Here is a 9,636-nt window from a genome sequence, read left to right as displayed (position 1 = left end):
TGGTTAAGGGCACTTGTGGCTCTGGTAGAGGTTGAGTTTTGTTCCCAGCACCCACATCAGACACACATCACGGCCTGTGAATCCAGCTCTAGGGGAGCTGATGCCCTCTTCCGGCTCCTACAGACACGACGCTCATGTGCACATAGCCATACACAGATATGCACACGTGTGAATGATTAAAAATTAAATAAATTTTAAAAATCAGAGTGCTCTTGGATTAATAACCTAATAGGATACCTCAAGGTCTTAGAAATCAAGAAAAAACCAAACACAAATGCAATAAATGGCAAAAAATAATAAAGATTAAGGCACAATCAGTGGATTAGAGACTGTAAGCATAATACACAGAACTGAACAAAGAGTTAGTATTGTGGAAATTTGTTTAACTGTGCAAAGATGTATCATATTTGTTTAACTATGTAAAGATGTGTTGCATTTGTTTAATTCTGTAAAAATGTGTTGCTGTTTTACCTTGCCTGCCTAAGACAGTGATTGGTCTAATAAAAAGCTGAATGGACAGTATTGAGGGAAGGGATATAATGGCGGGACTTCCAGGCAGGGTGAGTAAGTAGGAGGAGGAATTTAGGATGGAGGAAGAAAGAAAAAGAGATGCCAGGGGGATGCCAGGGGCCAGCCAGACACAGAGGGAGCAGGAAAGTAGGACATACAGAGTGAAAGAACAGTAAAAAGCCTCATAGATGACTAGAAACAGGTTAAATTAAGTTAAAAGAGCTAGTGAGACAAGCCTAAGCTAAGGCTGAGCATTCATAATTAATAATAAGTCTCCGTGTGTTTATTTGGGAGCTGGTTGGTGGCCCAAAGAAAATTCCAACTACAAGTTAGTTTCTTGAAAAGGTAAACAAGGTTGATGAAGCCCTGCCCAATCTAATCAGGGAAAAGAGAAAGAAAACTAAGTTTAATAAAAGTACGGGTGGGAAGGAGATGACGCAACAGACTCCAACGAAATCCCAAGAATCATTAAGGAAAACTCTCAAAACTTGTATTTCAAAAATTAGAAAGCCCCAAAGGACTAGACAGATTCCTAAATATCACGACCTACCAAAATTAAGTCAGGCAGGGCTCTCCTTGCAGCGGTGGCCTGAGTTCAGAGTCTGAGCTGCGGTGGCCCAGGTCACGGCTGGACAGGCTTTCAGAAATTTTCTCCTGCTCTTTGACAGAGTACTGGTTGAAAGGAGTGCCCCGGAAACTGTAGCCAGAGGTGGCATGATGCTTCCGGAAAAGTCTCAGGGACAGTAGTGGCTGTGGGGGAGGGTGCAGCCAGTCAGTGTGAACGTCGGAGACCAAATTCTTCTCCCAGAATACAGAGGCACCAAAATAGTTCTAGACGACAAGGATTACTTCTTCTTTAAGAGATGGTGACATTCTTGGAAAGTATGTGGACTGAAATCACTGTTGAAACGGTGTTACACGAAGCTGCCCATTCCGCTGACGTTCTGAACGTCATCATGTAAATAATTTCCATGACTCCCTTTTATAATAAACCGATGATGCTAAACTAATGATAGCCATTGTCTCTGAAGTTTAGTTTCACTGTACTGTTAAAACATTTCCAAATAAAATAATGTAAATGAATGGACAAACAAACAAAATTAAGTCAGGAATAAATAAGCAACTTAAGTAGATCCACAATGGGCAATGAGATTGAAGCCATAACAACAACGAAAAAGTCTTCCCCGAAAGAAACCCCTGGGTCCAGATGATTCACTGCGGAATTCTACCAGACCTTTAAGAAGAGCAGGCAGATGTACTTCTCGAGCTGTTCCATGAACTAGAAATGGGAGAGAAAACACCAGACTCAAAGCCAGTATTGCCACAATACCCAAACTGGAAAAAACATAACCACCACCAAGTAACTGTGGACCAATTTTCCTGATGACCATTGATCATAAATACAAAAATTCTCAACCAAATACAGGCTGAATTTAAAATTAAATTTTACAATGTGTATCATGACCAAGCTGGTTTTTATCCCAGGAATTTAAGTTTGGTTCAACCTCTGCAAAGGAATAAGTGTAATTCAGCTTACAGATACATAAATAGACTTGATGGTAAAGATCGCATGATTTATCTCAGCTGATCCAGAAAAAGTCTTTGACAAAGTGCAACATCCCTTTGTGGTAAAAGCCCATAGTCAGCATCAAACGGGGACTGGGTGGGAGTGAGAGAGCATCCTCTAAGATCTGGAGCCAGACCCAGGTGCCTACTCTTTTATTCAAGATAGTGCACCAAGTCTTAGACAAAGCAGTGAAAAAAGAAAAAGAAATAAAAGCAATATAAGAAGTCAAATTATCCCTATTTGCAGATGACATGGTCCAATACTAACAAGACCCTAAAGACTGCCAGAAAACTCGTAAAACCTATCTTTAATCCTAGCACCCAGGAGGAAGAGGCATAAGGAACTCTGAGCTCAAGGCCAGCCTGATCTACAGAGCAAGTTCCATAATAAGAAGAAGAAGAGAAGAAGGAAAACTCTTAAAACCTATAAATACTTTCAGTAAAGTAGAAGGCTACAAAAATCAACATACAAAAGTCATTAGCTCTCCTATATACTAATAACAAGCTTTCCAAGAAAACAATTAGATGACAAAATTCATTCACAACAGCTTCAAAATAATAAACAAATAAATAACCCAGAAAGAAATTTACCCAAGGAGTCAAAAGACATGTAGAGTGAAAACAGTATGATTCTGAGGAAACGGAAGGAGCCATTAAAGGCAGAAAGCCCCGCCCACTCAGGAATAGGCAGAATTAATACTGTAACAATGTATTACCAAGAGCAGTCTACAGGTTCAATGCAATGCCTATAAAAATTCTAATGACATTCTTCACAGAAGTAGAAAATAGTCCTAAGATTCATATGGAAGTTTCAAAGTCCCCAAATAGCCAGAGCAGGAAGAATAATGCTGGTAATATCACAGAATCTAATCTCAGTTACACTATAGATCCCGAATAACATAATCAGTGCAGAACAGGCAGGTTTGCCAAGAGCATAGAATGAGGGACCCAGAACTAAATCCACACGTGCAGCCACCCACAGCCACAGGCAGTCATCCATAGCCACCTGCAGCCACCCGCAGCCACACACCGTCAAAACTATACATTAAAAGAGCAGCCTCTTTGAACTAATGGTGCTGGGAACTGGCCATCCACTTCAGAAGGAGGAAATGAGATCTCTCACACTTGGCACAGAAATCTATTTTAAACAGATGAAAGTAATAATGTAAGAAACCCCCCCCCCAAAACTATGAAGCTGCCAGAAGGAAACACAGATAAAACATCCAGGATGCAGGCATAGGCAAGGACTATCTGAAAAGACTGCAGCCGCACAGGAAATAAACCTAATGATTGACAAATGGGATTACATGAGCCTGACAAGGTTTTGCAGGGCAAATCACGAGAGTGAAAGACAGCTTACACAATGGGGAAAATTTGTTGTCAAATTTACAACAGAGACTTGATGTCTCTCAATATGCAAAGGAGCATGAAAATTAAACACCAATAGAAGTATTTCAACTAGCAAGTAGATTACTGAACCATAGACAAGCTTCAAAAGGAGAGACACAAATGGCCAATAAATACTTTGAAAAAATGTTCAACATCTGGAGTGATCAGGGAATACAAACTAATACTGCACAGCATCCGGCCTGGTGGTACACGCCTGTAATCCCAGCTGACGAAAGCAGATTAAGGAAAATTTGACTTTGGCTGAAGTTCAAGGGAAGGTCATGGGAAAGGTCAGGGCAGCAGGTGGTTGAAGCAACTGGTCACATTAAATCCATGACCTCCATGGCCAGGAAGCAGAGCGGGTGAATGCTGGTGCTCCTTTTCACACAGTCTGTGATCTCAGCCCATAGAAGGGTGCTACCCATACATTCAGGGTGGTCTTCGTGTCTTTTCATCATCACAATCACTTTTTTTTTTTTTTTTTTCCGAGACAGGGTTTCTCTGTGTAACTTTGCACCTTTCCTGGAGCTCACTTGGTAGCCCAGGCTGGCCTCGAACTCACAGAGATCCGCCTGCCTCTGCCTCCCGAGTGCTGGGATTAAAGGCATGCGCCACCACCGCCCGGCTCCACAATCACTTTTAAATTCAGCTTCAACCAAGGTCCCAGGAAAGGGGAAAATAAAGCCATAGTCTTTGCCAATGCGTAGCCGGAAAGGCCGGGATATAGTCTAGTCCTCCACCGTCTGCATTTCTCTCAGCATTATCGCCTTCCAAACCCCGGCCAGACTGGCTCAGCCAGCTCTGCTCGCAGCACTAAAGAGTTCTTTAGCCTGCAGCTGCAAACTCTTCCGCATTCCTCTCAAAAACCACTTCCAAGAGCGCAGGAGCCACGTGGTCAGGTGATCACAGCAAGGACCCCACGGCCCAGTGTCAATCTCCGGCGTCTGTTTCTTTGTTTCTTTCTCAGTATGCCGCAAAATACCTGACAAAGGCATTTTAAGAAAGAGTTTGCGTCCAGCAGTGGTGGCGCACCCCTATAATCCCAGTACTCGGGAGGCAGAGGCAGGCGGATCTCTGTGAGTTCGAGGCCAGCCTGGGCTACAAAGTGAGTTTCAGGACTGTTACACAGAGGAAACTTTGTCTCGAAAAACCAAAAAGAAAAAAAGAAAAGAAAAAAAAAAAAAGAGGGGGGGGTTGGGCCCACAGTTGATGGGAACACTCAGAATGATGGGGAAATCTACGGCAACTGGAGCTTGAGAATCAGGTCACATTTTAGGCACAGTCAGGCAGCAGACAGATGAATGCTGATGCTCAGCTTGCTCTCACCATTTTACTCATTCTAGGACCCTAGCTCATAGGAAGGTACCACCCACATTCAGGGTGGGTCCTGCCACCTTAATTAGACCACGATAGAAAAGCCCCTCACGGACATGCCAGACACATGTCTCCTGGGTGATTCTAGACCCTATCAAGCTGACCATCAGTATGAACTATTTGCAAGTCTGAGGTCATCCTGTGCTATAGAGTGAGACCCTGTCTCAATGAAAAAAGGGGAGGAAAGGCAGCATGGAGTATTTCTCATACTCAAATAAATAAATGACTACAATAAGATACAATTTGGGGGGAGCATGTAGTGGGGATAAACAGTAGCAAATGAATTGAATTGCATTATAGGTAAATATTATGGCCGCAAGAAAGAAAAGAATGATTCCAAGTATTGTGACTACTATAAAAACGTTTAAAAGAACTGTGCATGTGTGAATGTGTGTATTTAGTACACACCCGCGTACTGCCAAGCTCTGTCTTCCGTGAGGGTCTATGTGCTACTGATTTTTGTGTCACTGTGGCCAGAACGCCCAAGGAAAACACTTAGAGGAGCTGTTTTGTTTGGACCCCCAGTTTCTGAGATATCAGTCCAGTTGTTGCTCACAAGCTTGGGAGAACTACAGAGGAGAGAACATGCCAACAGCTCACGTCACAATTGCTAAGACACAGAGAGTGAGACAGAAAGGAGGAAGGAACGAGACACTCTAGGACCCACTCATAGCGGTCTACCGATACAGATAGGCTCCACTTCCCAAAGGTTCCAAACTTCCCCAGAATAGTAACACTGTCTAGTGACCAAGCATTCAAAACACAAGACTATGGGAGACATTCAGTTCAAACCACAACAGCCTAGAAGCACCGAACACATCTCTATGAGCTTAGATTCTCAATACTACTCTCAGGATGGGGTGGTGAAGCACATTCTCAATGCTAGCACTTGGGAGGCAAAAGCAGACAGATTGTTTTCCTTAGTTCAATGCTAGTCTGGTCCCCATAGTGAGTTCTAGGCTAGCCAGGGTTACACAGTATCAAAACTAAACAAACAAACAAACACACAAAAAAAATTCTCTAACAAACAGATTCAAAGCTCACTGGAAAAAGGATTGATTCCAGTTCCAGAACATGACAATGATACCAGAAAAGAAATGTTCAAAGAAAGGAACCTTCATTCCAAGGACAAAGGTGCTAACTCAGAGATGCTCCCAACAGCAAAGGCTGAACACAGTAACAGTCCATATTACAATCACAGTAGATTCTGCCCATCAGCCCAAATAAAATAGCATTTTAACTAAAAAACGAGGAAGAAATAATAGAAGTAGAAGATCATTGTCAAGCAAATCTCTTGAATAACTATTATAAATAACTAGCAATGAATGATAAAAACATAGGCTAAAATATTGCTAGAAATGGAACGGGTCACTAGTCTTGAAGCACCCATTGACGACAAAGGTAGACACGGTCACCTAAGTGCAGAGGCCCCATACACCAGCTCAAAGAGATCAGAAAGTGTCACCCTGTGGTGAGACATTCTGAAGGCAGCTCTTCCCGGATATCACACCTGGAGAAGGGCACAAGTTGACATCTCTGGTACATTTGAAGACTAAAAACAGTCTAATCTCACTCTAACCGTGAGAAGATGCCACCCAAACCCAAGTAGAGGGAGAGTCTATGTAACAACAGCCAGTGACCTTCACAAGCATTAAGGCCTTGACACACACACACAGCCTGGAGAGTGTTCAGAGTGCCAACTGAAAGCATTGCAGAACCTTGGTACTTTACTGGGAAAACTTAAAAATCTGAGTAAGGTTTGTGGATTAATACTATGGTATCAATGTTAATTTCCTTATCATTCTGTTGAATACATACTAATATGAGGGAAAGCTGATTAAGGATATAGGGGGGCTCTTTGTATTCTTTTTACAAGTCTATTTTTGTGAACCTATACATATTTCAAAATAATTGGAACCTTGGGGTTGAATATTCCAAAGTAGTTCCATTCTTTAGGAAATGGCCACATGGAATACCTTCTTATTATTACTTGACTGAAGCCTTCAGACTCTGATGTGTAAATCATGTCAGAAGAGCGCTGCAAACCATCTCCAGTCAGCAGAACAATGTTTTGTTTAAAGTTTCAGAAAAATAAAGCATAGCCCCTTTGTCTTTGGCAGATCTGTGAAAATGGGAATCATGGGTGGTTTCTATCTTCACAGAGGTAATATCCAAGGCTGAAAGTCGTCACCAAAGGCATACTGTGTGCCCAGAACTCAGCTGAGTCACACTAACTTCACAGCGTCTTGTGGGACATCTGTCCCACACCACAGAGACTGCCAACAAATCTTTTTGGTCCCACTTCTTGTAACGCCTGAAGCGGCCAGGCTTAGCCAGCAGGAGGCAGACACCAATGCGTAAATGTTTCCATGTTTTGTTTCCCAGGCAAGCAGATCTGAGGAAAATTGAAACTATGCTATTAAAAATTGGGTAGCAGTCACCAACAAACCAATAACTCCACAATAGATCTTAATATTTTCCCCTGGGCCCCGTTGCTGTGGGATGGTCTGTATGTCAAATCTGTTGCTCTGATTGGTCAATAAATAAAACACTGATTGGCCAGTGGCCAGGCAGGAAGTATAGGCAGAACTAACAGAGAGGAGAATTGAGAGAATAGGAAGGTGGGAGGAGATACTGCCAGCCGTCATGACAAGCAGCATGTGAAGACACCAGTAAGCCACAAGCCACATGGCAAGGTATTGATTTATAGAAATGAATTAATTTAAGATATAAGAATAGTTAGCAAGAAGCCTGCCACGGCCATACAGTTTATAAGCAATATAAGTCTCTATGTTTACTTGGTTGGGTCTGAGCGGCTGTGGGATTGGCAGGTGACAGAGATTTGTCCTGACTGTGGGCAAGGCACGAAAACTCTAGCTACAACCCGTTCATCTCCTTGAGTCTCTCACACCAGCTTAATGGGATCACTTCCAAATGACCTACTTGCTCACTCGTCTTTGTCTTAGGGGATTGTAGAGAGAGGTCATGGAGACTCAAGTGAAGAAAACTCTACAGGCTGTCCCTTAAAGACAAGTTATAGATACAGATAAATAGATACAGATAAATAAACTCCAATCGGTAGGAGTATTTACTAAACCCACAAAGTAGCCATTACTTTGTCAGTGCCTGGTAATTCTACTCCATGATCAAACTCTCAGAATCCAATATGGGGCTGAAAGCATAGGCCAAGAGGCCTTTCCATGGTCATGGAGAGAAAAGGCAGGAAGTAAATCAAGTGGAGTTTTCTTTTTTGCCACACAGAGAAGCACAGACATCAAAAGACACCTTCGGCGCTGTTCCCAGACTTCTTGGGCTCTAAAGAAGCCTGTCACCAGCTATCACCAATGATGGAAAATGACATTTTGACCTAGATTGAAAACGAGGCTTATTTATGTGAAAGACACGTGCTGCATTTTTTTTCAAAGATACTCCCCACTTGTAAAATAGTAGAGAGTGTGTTTGTTTGCTTTTTAAAAAGAGGAGCCTAAGAGAGACACACAGTAGAACCCATCCTTTGTCAGTAAATTCAAACTTACTGCTACTTGATTTTAACAAAACAGCTGCCACACTGCACGGGCAGCCAGGGCCACGATGCTTTATGTTTACACTCAATGCGTGGCTTCTTCTCATAGTTCCATTTCTTCTGTATTTCCTTTAGTGTTGGCCAAGTGCTAGGCAAACTCTACCACTGCACTCCAACCCCAGGTACCCAGAACTCTTTATCCTGTGGCAATGTCTGCTTGTCATCGAGAAGATTAGCTACTTCCCTGAAGAAGAGCGAAACAGGAATTAGGAAGTTAATGTTTGTTTAGCCAATGCCCAAGTTGTTTATTGCCTTGAAAAAATATATCGATAAGAGTTGGGAATAGCCACTAAATATGGTACACCCTAAGTCTGGTCTCAGGGGACCAGGCAAAGTTCTGAGGTAACTGAGCCTGAGGGCTCCTTCTATGATGAATGATCCTTCCTAAGTATAATAAACACAGAGAGAGAAACAGAGACAGAGACAAAGAGACACAGAATTTTACTCTCAAGTGAACTATTAGACTCCAGCAGGTTCCCGTTTATTACCTCCAGTAGTAGCAAGTTTTCTTATCAGAATATCTTTGAACTGCCAGCCCACAAATAATGACCCAGAGACTTATTATTAATTATGAAAGCTTGGCCTCGGCTTAGGCTTTCCCCCAGATAGCTCTTATAACTTAATTAACCCATATTTTTAAAATCTACGTTCTGCCACATGGCTCGGTTACCTCTTCTTAGTACGGCACATCCGATGTGTTCTGAGTCTGCTGATGAAATCGTTCATCAATTCCTCCTCCCAGTCTCCCTCTCTGCCCAGAAATCCCACCTACCCTCTCCTGCCCAGCTATCAGCCATCCAGCTCTTTACTAAACCAATCAGAAGATGCCTTAGGCAGAGACACATCTTCACAGTGTACACAAATATTCCACAACATCCAGTGTTAACAACCCCCCCCCCCCCGGGGCACATAGGTGTCTACGTCCCAGACTCATAAGGTGTGTTCCCTCAGCATGTCAAATCACACTGAATGTCACTTCTATTTACTGTTTTCAATCTCTTAAAGAGTGGGATGAAAGCTGTTAGAAACATAGTATTTCCTAAAACGTTCTTTCAAACAGTAAACTCCACTCAAGTAAGACAGAGGTCATCAGTTACCCAGGTTGTAAGTTGTACAATAAACCTGGCCAAAGGTTCTGTCTCAGTTAGGGTTTCTATGGCTATGACGAAACACCATGACAAAAATGAAATTGGGGAGGAAAGGGTTTATTTGGC

At 42.5% G+C, this 9,636-nt stretch overlaps 1 pseudogene; it reads left to right on the top strand.

The window, feature by feature from the left end:
• Positions 1-539: 539 nt before the first annotated feature.
• On the top strand, positions 540-1,546 carry LOC114684506 (annotated as a pseudogene).
• The last annotated feature ends 8,090 nt before the right edge of the window (positions 1,547-9,636 follow it).

Source organism: Peromyscus leucopus, chromosome 14 (assembly GCF_004664715.2).
Source record: "Peromyscus leucopus breed LL Stock chromosome 14, UCI_PerLeu_2.1, whole genome shotgun sequence".
In the NCBI taxonomy this organism is placed as follows: domain Eukaryota; kingdom Metazoa; phylum Chordata; class Mammalia; order Rodentia; family Cricetidae; genus Peromyscus; species Peromyscus leucopus.
The sequence above is the reverse complement of the archived record's forward strand: the minus strand, read 5'-3'. Positions and strand labels throughout refer to the sequence as shown.